The sequence below is a fragment of the Pundamilia nyererei genome, unplaced genomic scaffold (genome assembly GCF_000239375.1).
Source record: "Pundamilia nyererei isolate P.nyererei 1_Seehausen unplaced genomic scaffold, PunNye1.0 scaffold00003, whole genome shotgun sequence".
Classification (NCBI taxonomy): Eukaryota; Metazoa; Chordata; class Actinopteri; order Cichliformes; family Cichlidae; genus Pundamilia; species Pundamilia nyererei.
The window spans coordinates 5,382,505-5,399,583 of NW_005187404.1; the positions used below are offsets into that span (position 1 = coordinate 5,382,505).

At 36.8% G+C, this 17,079-nt stretch overlaps 1 protein-coding gene across 3 annotated transcripts in view; it reads right to left on the bottom strand.

Moving 5' to 3' along the window:
• The window catches only part of LOC102207343 (leucine-rich repeat and fibronectin type III domain-containing protein 1-like protein), a 180,474-nt gene that overhangs the window by 89,975 nt on the left and 73,420 nt on the right, over window positions 1-17,079 (bottom strand). For all 3 annotated transcript variants that reach the window (XM_005720763.1, XM_005720761.1, XM_005720762.1), the window contains exon 2: window positions 12,043-12,146. The gene's annotated coding sequence lies outside the window, so the exon portion shown is untranslated. The remainder of the gene's footprint in view (window positions 1-12,042; window positions 12,147-17,079) is intronic.

Below are 17,079 nucleotides of genomic sequence, written 5' to 3' on the forward strand. Positions count from 1 at the left end.
CATATTTTAATAATATGTATGCATTAAGTCCATAGTAACTACATTAATTGCAAAAAAGTGCAATAAACTACAAAAAAATTGAAAATCGTTTTTGTTTTTTTTACATATATTTCTACTTGGAGAAATTTAATAGGTTTATCCCTCAAAAAAAGTGTCTTCATAGTTTTATTTTGGAGATACACGAATGCTGCGGGAAAAAACGAAAAAACAATCCTATGATGCAAATTTGCAAAGAAAACAGCATGTGCATCAAAATAAACTATTTCCAGCAGTGCAATTCGAGTTCTAAGCATCCCAGAAACTATTCAGAAAAGTCAAACATGACCAGTATAGGCTTTTAAGGCCTACAAGTAAAAAACTACAATTTCCGCGAAAATGACATCACTTCCGGTTTCGGCCAGGAAATGGCGGACATGCGATAGTTCGCGCTGACGTCTGTTTCACTATGGGAAGTGTTACGAACAGCTGATCGGATCGGCAAAGCGTGTTTCTGGAATATTATGTTTTTGTTCCTGCAAGCGCTTTTTATTCAATTTTGCAAAGCTATGGCATAAGATTTAAGTACAACTCCTCCGGTTCACGTTCTACAGGGATTTAAAAATAGTTACACAAAACAGAGCGTGCTGCTCTGACCGGCTTTAAAAGGTTAACAATGACTTTAAAAAATAATATAAAATAGTGTGCAACACCACTGAAGTTTTTTTTACCTCTCTTTTCAACCAACAGCAGTCACTCTCCTCTCCAAATAACTTCTGCTTAGCTTTCCGAGCTTCCCTCGGGTCCTTTTAATCAGCGGTCTCCAACTTTTTTGCTCCACAGACTGGTTTATGCCCGACAATATTTTCAAGGACCGGCCTTTAAGGTGTCGCGGATAAATGAGGGAGGGGCTAATAATCGGCTCAGTCAATTTTAATGATCGTTGAAAGCCCAGATCGTAATCGTGATTAAAATTTGATTAATTGAGCAGCCCTAGGATATACCGTCCGCTTTCACTGTCTGTCTCGTTAGCAGTAATTGACTGTTGCTGTTTGGCTAGCTGCACTCGAAGAGCCTGTTTGAGCCAGGTGGTTCACTGGAGTGTACCAAGTAGTGCAATCAGCTGATGCTATCAGGACAGGTAATAAAATAATCTTTCTCTTCCCAAGGACATCGAGACAGTTTACAACATAACAGCCTACTATATGTACATGACATCACAAATATAACAAAGTTTCTTACAGGAGCAGTCGGGAATCTATGGAAGAGGATTAAGGCCACTGGGGGGCAAAAAGTAGGGATGTCTTTTTTTTTAACTTATTTCTTAAATCCAGCTTCACAGACAGTTTTAGATCTAGGTCAATTTTTGAGAGCAGGGCTCAGTGGTGTAAATTAGCCTTTACATGTGTTGCATTTCATGTCCCCTTTAAGTCATCTACAGATTTAAAATCTCCATTTAAGCATTAAAAAACATTTCCAAAAACAGCTTACTCTTCAAAATACTCATAGTCACCTGGTGACTTGACTCACATGCCCCATAACACCCCAGTGAGAGTAAAATAATGACTTTTAAAAAATATATCTGAATTTATAACTGAATTTTCTGAAATGTGCACCGATTCAGGCCCCAAGTTTGCTTTCACTGGCTTAACAAAGTAAGGTCTGATTGTAACTTCTGGGTAAGCAAATGTCATCTCACTCTTCTCTTAATTGCCCATTGAAAGATATCTTTATAATGGCAGCCCCTGTCCTAGCCTCTAGCTAAGTCCTGGTGATATGATGTCATATCCTTATGAATTTCAAAAGAATCTAATTTAATATGAGGGCCTCAGGTGATGAATTTTACTCCAACTGGCAACGTTTGATCTCGCAATCAGTAAGGCTCATTCCTGCCGAAGTAACACATAAAAAATGATATACTGTATGAATATATCTTGCAGACTTTGTATATGCAAGACAGGAAGACAACGCCATTAAAATTTGTATGGTGCAATATAGTCCACTGAATCACCAAGTTTTTTAGAGGCGAATTAACAAAAATTCACTGCTGGAATACCACGTGAATGAAAATGCTTTGAAAATCGCCAAACAATAACTCCTTATTATTCAAAACAGGTGAGTGGTTTTTGAAATCTTTATTCTTCACTGTACTCTATAGGTCATGCTTTTGCCACAAACATAGATGGAACCCATGTGTGACCTTTCGTATATCGCCACTACATCAACACCACCATCACCACATCTGTTCCTTTGGACAATCCTCAATTTTTTATTAACCAGAATAAAAAATCCACTGCAGTCAATATCTGCAAAGTATCAATTTATGCCAATAATAGTGGGTTTGTGCCTGTGTGCACATATGTCTGCCGAAGCTTGTATGCTCACTTATACTGTGTTTCAGGCCCTGCACTTATCCTGTGTCCACCATGCTTTCCTAGAGTACGCTGCACCATGCAATGGAGATGGATTACCCTGTCAGTATTCCTGCAGAATCACTGGAGAGCATCTTGTGTGTGTAATGTACTGTGTGTGTGCTAAAGCATGAACATGCGCATGTGTGCCTCTGCACATGTGCTTACTGACTGCTTATAGTGCAGCTGAATGTCTGTTTGAATAATTAACACATGTAATTTTGCTTAAGGATCTATTTAAGGGCGTATAAGCATGCACTCTTTACTATAGTGTTTACTATAGACAGTAGAAAAATACTTCCATTACAGCTCATAAGTGCATAAGTGTTCATGTACATAAGTGCATGCCTTTGTGGCGTCCTGTGTAACCACAGAAATGTATGTGCATGTATATGTGTGTATGTGTATGAGCGTGTATGTGTGTGTGCTCAGATGCCCTTTGGTGTGTGTTTCATGTTTTTGTCTTGAAGCATGCTCAATCACCCAGGTGGGGAAATCCCAAAAAGCTCATTCTGTTCATCTGGACCTAAAAACGCTACGTCCAGATGAACAGAATCAACTTTCTGCGAACTTTGCTCTATTGAGAAAACTGGGTTACTAACAAACTCATCTGTACTCACCATTAACACGTCATTGTGCAATGCTTTCCTGTACTTAATCTCTGTATAATACTACAATGATTGATGGCAAAAGTGCACACTTTACACCTTCACGTCAGCAATATGTCAGCTGTCACTGCAACAAAACTGCACCTCATATACACCTATTTGTCTTTTCTCATGTCACCTCCTCAGTAATAAAAACCCATTATGCTTTCTTCCCACTGAATCAAGCAAAAGAACAAAGTAAAGTAAAAAGGTAAAACTAATAGCCGAAAGCTAAAATCAAGGCACAGAAAGGCATGAAAGAAAGTGAATGAAGGATAGGTGAAAACTGTGGCAAGAGCAATGGAAAGAGATAAAGCTATAGCAAAAACAAAGTGCTCCTCCAGAATGGGTTATGTGTCAAAACCAGCGTTGAAGGCAAAGCTTTCATTGGCTGCAAATAACTTGGTGGGGGCCTGTAGCTAAGCAACAGCCAATGACACATAGATGGTAACAGTGAGGAGGTGGGAAGAACGTGTGTGTGTATGTGTGTGTTATGCTTGTGGGGGTGTAGTGAGAGTGTGTGTATGGGGGCTGTGAGAAAGTACAAGATTGGTCTGGAGATCTCGCAAGTAATGAATCTGGAGTGTTGCCGTCAGAAAGGGTGAACGTGGGGGAGAGAGAGTCATAGAATGAGAGTAAAAGACAGAAAAAAAGAGAGCTTGTACTTGTGTGGCATTCAAAGTACACGAGCAGTGCAGTGGTCCACTGTTTATTTGTGTATGAGATACTATTTGCATTATTTATTTTTCAAAACAACTAAAGATCAATCAGAGAATCAATCCCAACCTTTTTAACAAAATTATATTTTATCGCTTCTTATCAGTTTGAGGTACCCCCTAAAGTATATCCAGATTCCCTCTAGAGTCCCTCTTCGCACAACCAAGCTTGCTTTCTTTTTCATCTGATACAAAATCACATGTCATTTAACAGTTAGTAAAACCTTGATGAAAAGATATATAGTGGAGGAAAAATGCTTGTTTTGAATCACAAACTGCATATAAGAGTTTGGCAGTTTCCAGAGTATTGAAACAAAAAAAATGCAGTTAATCAGTTAAACTATTAGAGCCCCAGCTGGGTTTAAATGTGTTATTTAAATGGGTTCTTTGATTAAAGACTGAAATTAAAATTCTGCTGCCTTTTATGAAGACAGTCGATCTTGCTATCTATCTATCTATCTATCTATCTATCTATCTATCTATCTATCTATCTATCTATCTAGATAGATAGATAGATAGATAGATAGATAGATAGATAGATAGACAGACAGACAGACAGACAGACAGACAGACAGACAGATTAGTTGAGGGACGAGGGCGCAACCTCTGTATAGCAAGGATCCGCCCTACCAAAGGGAGAAACTGAATTCCTGATGGCCCTGTTGTGCTGCTCTGTAGCTGACCCTGACCTTCCCATGGAGGAGAACAAGAGATGAATGAGACACTTCCTCTGTGGGCATCACTATTATTGTAGCCCATGAACTGTTCTGTTCACTCTCTGAAATGAGTTGGAAAATGTGTTCTAGTTCTTCTCCTTGCCAGGGCAGCAGCTGCCTCAGCTAGAACATCACATGTGTTATTTCCTTGAAAAAAGGAATTAAAAAAACTATTTCCAATTAAATTTGTTTTAATTTTATTAAAAGTTCTGTGACAAATTAATGTCTTGAATAATAATTTGGGAAAATTAGCTTATTCTACACTGAGTCCGGGAGCTAACGATCTACTGTAGTAGTTAATTTTGTAATTGCTAAGTCCTCAGATTACTATTTCAAAATGCAAGGTTTTAATTTGAATGAAACGACAAAAAAATTTATTTCACTGTTTTTCTTTTAAACTTATTTTTCAACCTTTTTTTTTTTACAATCAGCCGTTACTCCACACTCTGCCAGAGTCTGCCACAAGAGTCATTTTAATACTTTTCTATCCAGAAGTTTTATTAACCACCTAGGAGCTGGCGTCGACATATGTGGACATCACATTTTGTCTAGACCAAAACAATAGGTTTTGCTCTACGAGGGCCTGATGTCCACTTACGAGGACATTATACTGCCACTGCTTTAAAACAAATGTCCACATATGTGGATCTCATTTTTCTCAGAATTCTTTGTTTTTATATTCATCAGGTCCCAATCAGCCCAAATAGCAAAGAGAAATTAAAGATGCATGCCGTGAAAGAGTTAGAGTATTAGGAGGTAAAATTTCTACGCTTAAATTTTTACGTTTCTACAGTATTCTATAGATATGTACTTTTTCCTTTGTAGACCATTTTAGTGACACTTGAATAAACTCAACTTGGAGCTGATGTGAATAGGTCACATGCATTGTTCAACCAGGAAGTGCAACCACATTTTCAAGTTTCATATAGTCTTGGCACAGCTTGGATTCATATTGCAGTCTGCAGACTTCAATCATAATATTTTATTGAACTTATAGTTACTGAGTGAATGAGTCTTTAATGATTAATTTCTGGTCTTTGAAGGACACATGAGTCTCCCAGGGAGCACAGAGAAATCATTGTGCATTTATTTGAGTCCTACTGTACTGTCATCCTGAACATCCTAGGCCTTCTAGTAACAGTACAGTTTTGAGGGCTGTGTCCAGTAGAGTACTTTCTTTTCAAAGTGATAATCATGAAAGCATTCACATTTTCCATTAGTAAGTGATCATTACATGTGCAGACATTATATTTCTGATGCTAATGATCAAATGAGTTCAGTAAGAGGGTCTTAACTTCAGTTTAATAAGCTTTAAGAAATATGTAGTAATTTACAGAACTGAAGGAATTTCAGTTGGCTGAGATGAACTGTCTCTTCAAAGGTAAGACACCTGTCCTCTGACAGGTAATTCAAATCTGTCAAAGTACCGGATATGTTGAAAGCAAATGCCCCCCTGGGAACAGTGACTATGATGATACATATATACATACATACACAATGCCTGCTGCACTGTGCAAGTTAAATATACCACATGACTCCAAGCTTCAAATACAGCCATACAGCACATTAAAAATGATCTTTCTGAAAACCATCACAGGTTGCTGTGTTATGTTGTGACAAGACTGAGGCATTTCTGATCACCCCCTTTTTCTGTGTCACTAAAGCTCAAGGTTATATCAAGTGTAGGGAATGTAGTTTCATTGAAAAGCTCCATTGTCAGGTGTTATTTCTCAATTAGATACTTTAGATGCATTTCTTTTATCTAACTGTTTGTCTGTGAAATGTAAAGAAACTTCATAATCAAACAAGTTAGATAGGAAGTTAGTTAGGCAAGGTTTTTTTCTGCCTAAACTAAATGCATCCATCCCTCCATCTATCCAACATAACTACATATGTTCTTTTTTTTATTATAGTCTCAAGAGGAATGGGATTGACTTCTTTCTAACCCATTAGGCCTAGAGAGTGGTCTGAGGCCCTCTGGTGATTACCAGGAGGTGGTGAGGGATTGGGGAAGTTTCTGGCAGACCCTGGCATAAAGGTGTTGCTTTTTGAAATGGGTTGGTTGGAGTTAAATGCACAACTTCTAATTTACAGGTGGTTTTCTCACTTTTTTCAACTGTCACTATAGTTTGGACAGTATTAAGTAAATGTTGAGTGTTTGCAGACAACTGAGCATCTTTCATGTAAACTGATTTCGCCCAACATCAGCCAGCAACGTCTGGCAACCACTCTTGAGCTGGTCTTGGTATACACATTTTAGGTCTGTGTGACTAATGCAACATGACTGAATGTGAGTGGTTAAAGTCATCACCTATATAGGAGATGATAAACAAAGTCGTCCTGGCCAACCTCTATTTTCACACACACACACACACACACACACACACACACACACACACACACACACACACACACAGATAGATTTCACAAATCTGAGCTGGGGAAAGTAACAGACACTTGCTAATGGCGTTTTGGTTACATGAGTCCTGTTTCTATTTCTTTCTCTTAACATTTCATTTTTTAATCTCTTTTTCTCATCATGTGATAGTCATCCTCTGTTTGTTTGTTTTTCTGTTCTGGGTTTTTTCTTCTCTCTTTTTTCTTTGCATGGTTCTTGGACTCTCCTTTGTAACATTTGGTTCTCTCCTGTTAGTACAATATGTAATGAGATGATTGTGGCCGCCCGGACAGTGCATTAGTGCTTGTTGTGCTGTAATACTACCATGGCATCTGGTTTATTGTAATACTAACCATACAAGCACACACACACACACACACACACACACACACACACACACACACACACACACACTATAGTTTCTCAGTTTTACACCTACTTAACACCAATAGCATTTTGTTACTCTATTCTTTAATTACTTACTTAATAATTCTCAACTTTAACTTGTAATTTAATTACATTAAAAATTTCTAATTCACATTTAACTTATTATACTTTTACTTACCATTATGCTAAGAAACAGTGTCCACTGTGTAAACTCAAACACTAGACAATGTGGCTGCATATGTCATTAACTTTTTATTCTTACTTTGGATTTTCTGGTGGAGTGGAGCTTGTAATAATGAGACGCAGTAGCTTTGACAAACTAAAAATGTGAAATTGTATCATTTCAAACTTTCTCTCTCATCTACTTCTGAGTAGGATCATTTCTACCCTTACTCCCTAATTCCATCCCCAAAAGCTAATCATGCAATAGCAAAAGACAGAAACAACATTAACATGACTTCTGCCATCAAGGGAATACCAAGATGTATAAGCAATTTGGCAGGGATAGCCATATTAAAAGGAGCAAAACTGGGGACCTATGAAAAGTGAAATAACCAAAATTTTGAGTTACTGGATTTTGTACTAATCACCAGCATCATTAAACCAAAAATAATGGTCACAGAAGCCACGCCTCCATAGTGTTTCATTTATAACCAGAACAAATATATAAATATGTGCGCTATCAACCACAAGAATTCATTCACAATCAGGAGCCCAAGCTAAAAATATAAATGGATTACCATATATTATTACTATAATGAATAGTATACTGGATTGGATACCACAATGCTGAAAGGAAGATCCCAGATTACAACATGGACACACTGGGAGTTCATTGTCTGCAAAGGACATTATTAAACTACATTATATTTTGTTTCTTTAGAAAATGCTCATTGCTAAATTAATTATCAACTTGGAAAGAGCTAACTGCAAGATTTAAGCATCAAGATTTAGCTAAAGTCATGAAACTGTGACGAAGACAATCATCTACCTATTTCCCTATGGATGAAAATGCAGGTTTCTTATATCATGGCCTTTGAGTAAAAAAGGACTGATATACGGTTTTATCCATCATCTACCATATATCTGTTTTCTTTCACTCTTTTTTTCATTCCGTGATTCCTCTCATGCTTTCTTCCATCTGCTCCTACCTGTCCTTGTTCTTATCCTCATTTCCTCATCCTCTTTCGTCTGCTTTTTCAAGGTATTATACAAGTTTGGTGGCGAAAGATGTGTCTCAATTTGCAGATAGCAGTACCAAGCAGTTCTAATTTAAGGATTATGGTGATTGGAGAGTAATATTATTACATGAGAAAAGTAAAAGGTAAAAGTAAAGCACAAATGAGAAGACTGAAAGAGTAGAAGACAGAAAGAGTAAAAGAAAAGAGGACATCAGGCACATTGAGAAAGGAAGCTGATCAGCATGCAATCACTGATGAGAGAGGTAAAGGTAAACGCAAAATATCAGGAAATGGTTCGTAGAAAGAAAGGGGAGAGACATGCTTGCCACTTGGTAGTCATTACAGAGAAGCTTTCTCCATTCAGGAGCTCGGTGTGCAGCTGTCGCTTCAGGGAACTGATCACATACACCCTGAGTCACAGAGACAAACACACACATATATACAAACACACACACATGATTTCTATTACACACATGCACACATGCCTTGGGCTGTGCTTTGAACTGATCCTTGCCACTAGAGAGAGACACTCAGAGAGCTGGCTGATAATAATATTATCCTATGGCCTTCATATGGTAATATGGTTTTATTGCTATGAAGAAATATGAATATTATGGCTTTCACAGGCAGCTTAGGGAATTACATGGCTGTCATGGTTCTCAGCTTCAATAGAATGTTTAGATTCTCTATTTATCTAAGGTCTCTGGGTGGGAAATCTATTAAGTTTTGCTCTGATATCTGCTGGCATGTTGTATATACCTACAAGTATGGATAAAGACAAAGTGCAAGACATGCCTCTCCACCAAGTAAAGGTCACAGTTTAGCACACAGACTAACACACTTCTAGACAAAAAAAAATGAATGAGGCTGTGTCATGATACAGCTGAATAAACTCAGATACAGGATCATTTATCCCAACATATTTGCTGATAAAGAGCAAATAAACCTGGTTTGTGCAATAAAATAATTATACTTTTAAACTATGTGTAAATTTGCCTCTTTTTTTCCTCAAGTCCCATTTTGGTGGTCTAATTATCCAAATAAGGGCTTGCATTTATAAAATTGCATTAATTCAGGTATAGCCTCTTGCCTTACATCATATTTTAAATGTATGGGGTGTTCCATAGTATCTGCTTAATTACTTTTGCATTAGGAAACAATTCATGTAGGATAATTTGGAGAATATAAAGTGAATGTACTTTTTCATGGCAATTTTGAGAGTAAAGAACATGCTCTTATTTAAAGTGTCACACACATACAGCAGGGACTTGAGCCTATTACACATCTTGTATATGTCACCAGTCTGTCGTACAGTAGGGCTACCACCAAGTCATCCTTTACTATTTATTTATTTAATGTTATTTAGGTTTTTATAATTACACCTGTTTAACTTCTGGTAAGCGTGTCCCTTCTCAATCAATGAGTTTTTCCTAGCTAGCTTGCTAAAGGAGTAATCAGTAACAGAAACTTTATCTGTTAACATGAGTGCTTGTTTACTTGTCAATACTAGCTCTGTTTTCCACAATGTCCACCTCAAAACTGATCCCAGAGCAGTAAAAGCAGTGCCAGGTGCAGCTTGTATTGCATGCTAGTCTCCCATTGGTGTCTAATTAAAGAACACAGGTTTATCCACAATGCACGCACAAAGTAGAAGCTAATGGCTTCTGAGCCTTATAAGCTCAAACTTTTTTCAACAGGCTATGGACGTGCCCATCAAACTGACAGATACTACTGATTTCAGTGGAATCGTAGTCAAGCAGAGTCAAGCCTGCTTCTGAAGACAAAAGTCAATTATGGCCAGGAATTTAAAGGATGGGTGCAAACAGCACATTATGGTGTTTGAGATGTAAGAAGAAAGATCACTGAGAAAAGCGAAACCTGTTTTGTAATAGGTAAAAATAGCCAAAAGTATGGATATCACATGGTTTAAGGACACATTCATTAGAGTGTGTCATAAAAGTAATTAGGCAGATAAGAAGTAAGTTGTCTGACTCTATGTCTCGTACAACCAGCAAGTCAAAAGAAAGAACTGAATCTGCATACTTTGTCCCTATAGGCTTTGATGTTAAACAATGACTCAATAAAAATTAATCATCATAGGACTACTGCATTCACACAAAATTGCTTACTCTTTTATATGGTATAAACATTTCTTATTCAGTGTATAAAATCTAAATTAGCTGACCGTGCAAAACTAAAAAAATTATGTAGAGCAATTTGTTATACAAAAAGGTAAATGGCCTTGCAAGAGCGTTATCTTCCTAACGAAAATAAACGAAACATTTAAAAAATGTACAAGAAATATGCAGATGTGATGTGTTTTAAGTGTTCCTATATTTTTTTTAAATGCTGTCTATTTGAACAATATATAGAATGGATAATCATAGGTCTATAATTACTTGTTTATAGCTTTTCCTGTATAGCTTGTCATGTTCGTCTTGATAACTTCTGGTTTGTCCCTAGTGATCCAAAGGACAAAACCATTCCATAAAATCCACAGTAATTGTGCTTTGGTAACAATCCCAGACAGTTTAAAAAAATCTCCTGGCTTGGTTTCTGACAAAAAAAACAAGACATCCTCAAATAAAGGAAAACATAACAGTAACTATACCAATATTATGTTAAAAAAACAAAAAACAAAAACCCAAACCCAGACATACATAGATCTCTCTCAGGGACTTCAAAAGTATCTTTTTAAAAGACAACTCTCTGTTCTTTGTGAATTTCAACTGACAAACAGGAATCTGATGGATGCAACTGAATGACTACTGACCTGTGCTCAGAGTATGTTTTTAATCATTGCTACTAAAAACAAAAACTAATAAATAAACACTGAGGTTATGCTTCTGTTAAGCACAAACACCCTAGTAAAAGACAGTATATAATGTAAAAATATAATGGAATTTTAGATAAAGGCAGACATGTGGCAGCTAATCATCTGCAAATGTTCTACAATGATAACTTATTTATCTCTCATCCATCCATCTATAGTCCTTCTATCCTGTATCAGGGCCAGCAAGGGCAGTCTCCCTGCTTGGCATAGCTGTCTGACTGCCTAAAGCAGTGTGCCTAATATGTCTGCAATACAGGCAGAGAAAAATGGAGTAAAAAAAACACTGCTCTTATCACACACACACACACACACACACACACACACACACACAAATTACTTTACTTTCACATGTGAATTTGTGCACTCAAGGGCACATGCCTTGTTTTCCCATTCACTATGCATAAGAAAACCAAGGCTTGCAGCATGTCTCACTTACTGCTGAACTTGAAAGTATGAGGAAAAGAAACCATAAAACAGCTGAAGTTTATTTTGCAAACCTAACAAAAATGGATGTATATGTGTGTGTGTGAGCGTGTTCTAATGATATCAATTAGAGCTTAATGTAATATCCTATACTTACCCAATTTCCCAGAGGATCATTAAAGTTTTATTAAAGTTAATTGGCAATAACTGTTTATGTATGTTTCAGGTGTAATTAAAGCAAAACAACAGTGTCACAGCTCCCAAATGAGCCGCTTTTGCAACCTCAGTTAGCACACTTTAAAACTCTACAGTACAACAAATACCAGTTAAAGCTGTAGCTAAAGCCATGCCTACCTCTATCTGGTGTTCTGTGTTTTAAGACTCAACATGAAGATAAACTGAGGTGGCAGGTAGATGGACAGAAAAGCAAGACAGAACAGCAAGCTGGATCCACAGACCTGTTGAAAAGAATAAAAAAAAAGACAATATTAGAGTTCAAATGTTTATAGCGATATCCCCAAAGTTGACATTGGTGACAATTTAAAGCCTTTATGAAACATCTAGTTCATAGAATTGTAGCTGAGTAAGTTACTGAGAAGTATGAATGAATAATTGCTAATTATAATCTGCAATTACTACGTGATTACACTTTAGGATGCCAGTGGGGCAAATTGACAAACACAATGGCGATTGGCCATCAGTTGTTGGTTTCACTGGGGTAATTGTTGGCATCAGTTTTGTTGTTCTATTTTGGCTAATTTAGTAGCCGCATACACTGACACTGAACTGTGTCTGAGGTAAAGGGCTATTCAGGAGCCAGTAAGGGGATGTGCTGCACGCAAACCTTTGTGAACATCAGCAATCACAACACATCCCCAAATCCAGAGTAAAACTTAGCATGGAAATGTTTGCATGAATATGTTTTCACGTATTATAGTAATCCATCAAATAGTTTTTCACAAGCTTTATATGTGAGATATTAAACACTGATACAACATCAAAAACATATTTGAAATTTGCAATGTATGCATGAGTGAATCAACTGCGCCTTTTTTTTATCTCAGTGTTTAGAGTCTCTGCTGCTGTCTTTAAAGAGATCATCTCTTCTCTGTCTCCTACTTTTGTGTCTTCTCTGCTTCACACCATGTGTCTAACTGAGAAGCGGGTGCTATTCTCCATTTAATTTACCTGTATTTAGAATGTTATACACTATATATGATTTTTTTTAAAAGCTCATAGTGATGTCACAATAGCTCAGTAATGTCTATTAGAAATAAGCAGGACAAAAAAGAAATCCAGTACAGGGATGGGATAGATGTCAGCAGTGTGTCTGTTTGTTCTGTAGTCCAGTGATTCTGAATGTTGTATAAAGCACCTTTAAGAAATGTCATATCAATACTACAAATGTCATTCTCAAGTAGCAGTGCAGGAAACAGCTGTGGATGATCCAAGTCAGTAGGGTTAAACCTTAATGGATCATGAATGGGAATCTATTAAATACTTGCATGTATTTAATTGATACTACTGTATAGACTAACACACTCTATGAACTGGAGAGCTAAAAAGTAGAAAACTAGTTTCCTTTTCAGGAAGCTCTACTATATTTTACTTGGATATCAGTATTTTCTTCATGCTATAGAGGGAGGCAGTTCAAATATTTTCTAAAGCTTCCTGTGACAGTAGTTAAAGACAATCCATTTGCCATTATAGAAAATATTGATTACCTTTTGCATGTGTCAGTTTTTAGTACAAATGAGAAAAACCATGGTGGGAAGCTTAACTGTCTAAACCTACCACCATCTAATGCGGGTATGTGAAATATAAAACCTCCCACGGCTTTACTTTGACTACTCTGTAAACCTATTATATACTTTAACAAGCATCTTCAGTCACACTGTGTCTCAGCCATTATAAGTTAAATATACAGTAAATTCTTTCATGTCATAAGAGGGAGGACTTCTTTCATTGCTACCCTATATTTTTTTCCACTTATCTCAAAGTTAATCTATACCAAAAGCTTTCTAAAACACGACATCAAGTTACCAATTACATCCATGACGAACACAAGCCTAGAAGTCAGGGCGTGATGTGAATGTTCAATGCTTTAACTAAAAATACTTTTGGCATAATAAAATGTGGGCAGCGATGCAGAAATTATGTCACTTTTTAACAATTCGTCCAACATTGATCAAAGTGTTATCAAATTGAAAATGACAGTGCATACTTCTGTGTTTTGGTAGAGTACACAAACACACAGACGCACACATCAAACAGGACGGATACACTTTGGCAGTCAGTTCCCAAGCCAGCTGAGCTAACAAGCTGCAGGTTATTAGAAAATCATTACTCACATCACAGGCCCAAAGGCGTCTCATCACTAAGACATGGAACAGCAATGTGACACAACGGTGGGACAACTGATCATTTTGTAGACACTCAACCTGACTTTCTTCAGATGGAAGAATGCAGACCAAAAAGCTAAAATACCATACTAAGCTTTTTCTTGATTTGAAACATCATGTCAAAGAGCAACGACAGCATAGAAGTTTTTTCTGTATGCACAACATGACTAACACGTCAGTGTTGCAGTTTACCTGACAGCACACAAGCACACACAACAAAGGCTGTTTGACAGTTAAAGTATTAATTATGTAATTTCATGAACACCCCCCCCACACACACACATTCTTGTTTACCTCACTTAGTGAGGACATCTAATTGACATAATTCTTTCCCTGGCTGCTTACCCAAAACCTAATCATAACCTAATTGTAACCCTGATATTAAAACCACATTCTGAGCCTCAAAAATGCCTTCAAATTCGTGAGGACCTTGTGTGTCCTCACAAGTGACTGTTGGTCCCCACAAGTATAGTAGAATACCAATTTCTGGTCCTCACAAAGCCGTCTAAACAGGAATACACACACAAACACCTTTTGGATTGCCTCCTTTTATTTATGTGGCCTTTTAAGCTAAACATGTTTTGTTTTTCTTTGCTTTCTTTAAAAAAAACTGTATTCTACTATCAAAACAATCAAAACAATAATACACAAGGGGATACTTTGCATTATGATAGCCCTTACATCTGGTGCTACTTGCTTAAATGAGGTAGAGAAAACTATAGCAAGCTTTAGCTGAGCAGCTTTTCAAAAACAGTGTAGTTCATTTGAAAGTAGACAATTTTAATAGGCAAAAAAGGAAAAAAAAATCCTACCAGAAAATGCGTTAACTCTGGTGAGTCTTAGGGGAGGTAAAAATAATCCTCAATCTTAAAGTAATAATTTCCCAGCGTGTATTTATAATTAGTAATGTGGAATTACTTAATTCATCTTATCAATTTAATTATAAATAGAGCCCATTGAATTACAGAATTCTGCTATTCAGTTGTTTAATTTGCTCCTTTTTTATGAGGTGTAGCTCTTACTTCCTTGCACGCAGTACTGTGCAAACTCACAGCAGTCTCTTGACATCAACAACTAATGAAGGGCTCGGGAATTCTGGAATCCAGATTTCCCAGAATCTTGTCAAATAATCACTCATCCCTTAATTTTCCCATAATGTAGTGGTTGCTTTTCAAATAAACAGGAACGTGTTGGCTGGATCTATTGTGTTTCATTTCATGCCGTCATTTAGATTCTCTGACCTTTCAAAGGGCAGTGTTTATTTTGCTCATCATAACTCAACAGCATGTGCAATTGTGCTCATGTACAAATGCCTAGCGTAAACAAAGAATGATGAAACAAACACATAGAAAATGGAGGAGAACAGAAAACAATAAATGAAGGTCACAACACTAACTGAATGAATAAATTCAACCTGATCCTATAGCACTGTATAATATGTTCCTTCCCGAGTTGTCTTAGATTTAGGGTAATTACTGTTATTAATTACTATAATTCTGAGTATATTATTATAAGGTTAAAAAATATCCAACTTTGAAATAGATAATACAGGAAATAAATGATGATGCCTACCAACAACAAGATCTATTATTTGAAATGTAAAAGACCCACATGAGTCACGTGTTTCACTATAAGTCAGTGTTAACATGGATACATTGCATTTTAAATTACATTCTAAAAAGCTTGACACATTTTCCACATCGGATTTGGAAATATACTCCTCCCTTTGTTTATTAGAAATTGTTTATTATCCGTATACACCTTTACATGTAAAACAAGGCAGTTTTTAAGATAAACCTATTTCAGACTTACCATTAATAATTTTTCGGTCTCATGCTTTGCACCTGCCTTATTGTTTTATCTGAATCACTGCTCGGCTGTTTTGTAGGATCTTGAGAGCCATTGATATTCTGCTTAGTTTTCCTCTATATTTAGCATCTGCACTCTGCACTAGATACATTAGATGGTGGTAAAATGACCTGTCATTGAGTTGGAGTGCATATATATGCGTGCGGTTTTGGGTGTGTAGGATCATGACTGAGACAGGGAAGAAGCAAAGTGTGTGTATAAAGTAGAACGTATAAAAATGAGCATCTTTGAGGTGTTCATGTGTTTGTGCCTGGATATGTGATGGCTACCACACAGGTAGCCACAGCTCTCCATCAAAAGGGTCAGATCTTAATACTCTTATTCTAATAGGAAATGGAAGCCATTTTAACAGAGACACGCATAGCTCTAACTACCTACATCCGGTTTCCATACCTCTGATGACCCAACTCATCTGATCAGCCCTGTTAATTAAGTTTAGCCACCAGCCACACCCATTAACAGCAGCTCTCCTTGATTGATCCTTGCACTTGGTAAAATGCCAATTTTGCATAAAATTATGTTATTGGCCAGGATAATAGACCTCGGGGATCTGTTAATTCTATGGCCTAGAGCAACCTATTAGAATCATTAAAACAATAATACTCACGTACAAGCTTCAAGCTTTACTGTTTACTGTTGAAGACTAAAAAAAGGGAATACCTGTATTAAATACAGTTTGGATATTTTAGTAAGTGATTTTGGCAGGTGCAAAGTAAACTGGTCAATTATATAATATAATGAATCACAGAGTCCAATTGCATAAAATCACTTGTTTATTTTTAACCAACCTCTAAATTTGAGCCAGTTGATACTACCAGTATACGTCTTTAAAGTTCACAAAAAGATATAACAACTTATGCTCAAGTTTCAATATTTACTCTGTATATTTTATTTACTCAAAAAGAGAATGTTGGCTTCCTCAAAGTTCAGAGTCTAACACGGCAAACTGAGCAGAGTGGAAACAGTAGGAATAGTTAGCTAAATAGTTAGCTAAAATCTCAGATTACAGGTAATGGTTAACCCTCCCGCATTCCATGCAAATCATTATAACTCCTTCATCAGATGTAATGAGACAGGAAACGACTAATGACAGAAGTCTTCCAATACAGTTTTTCCATAT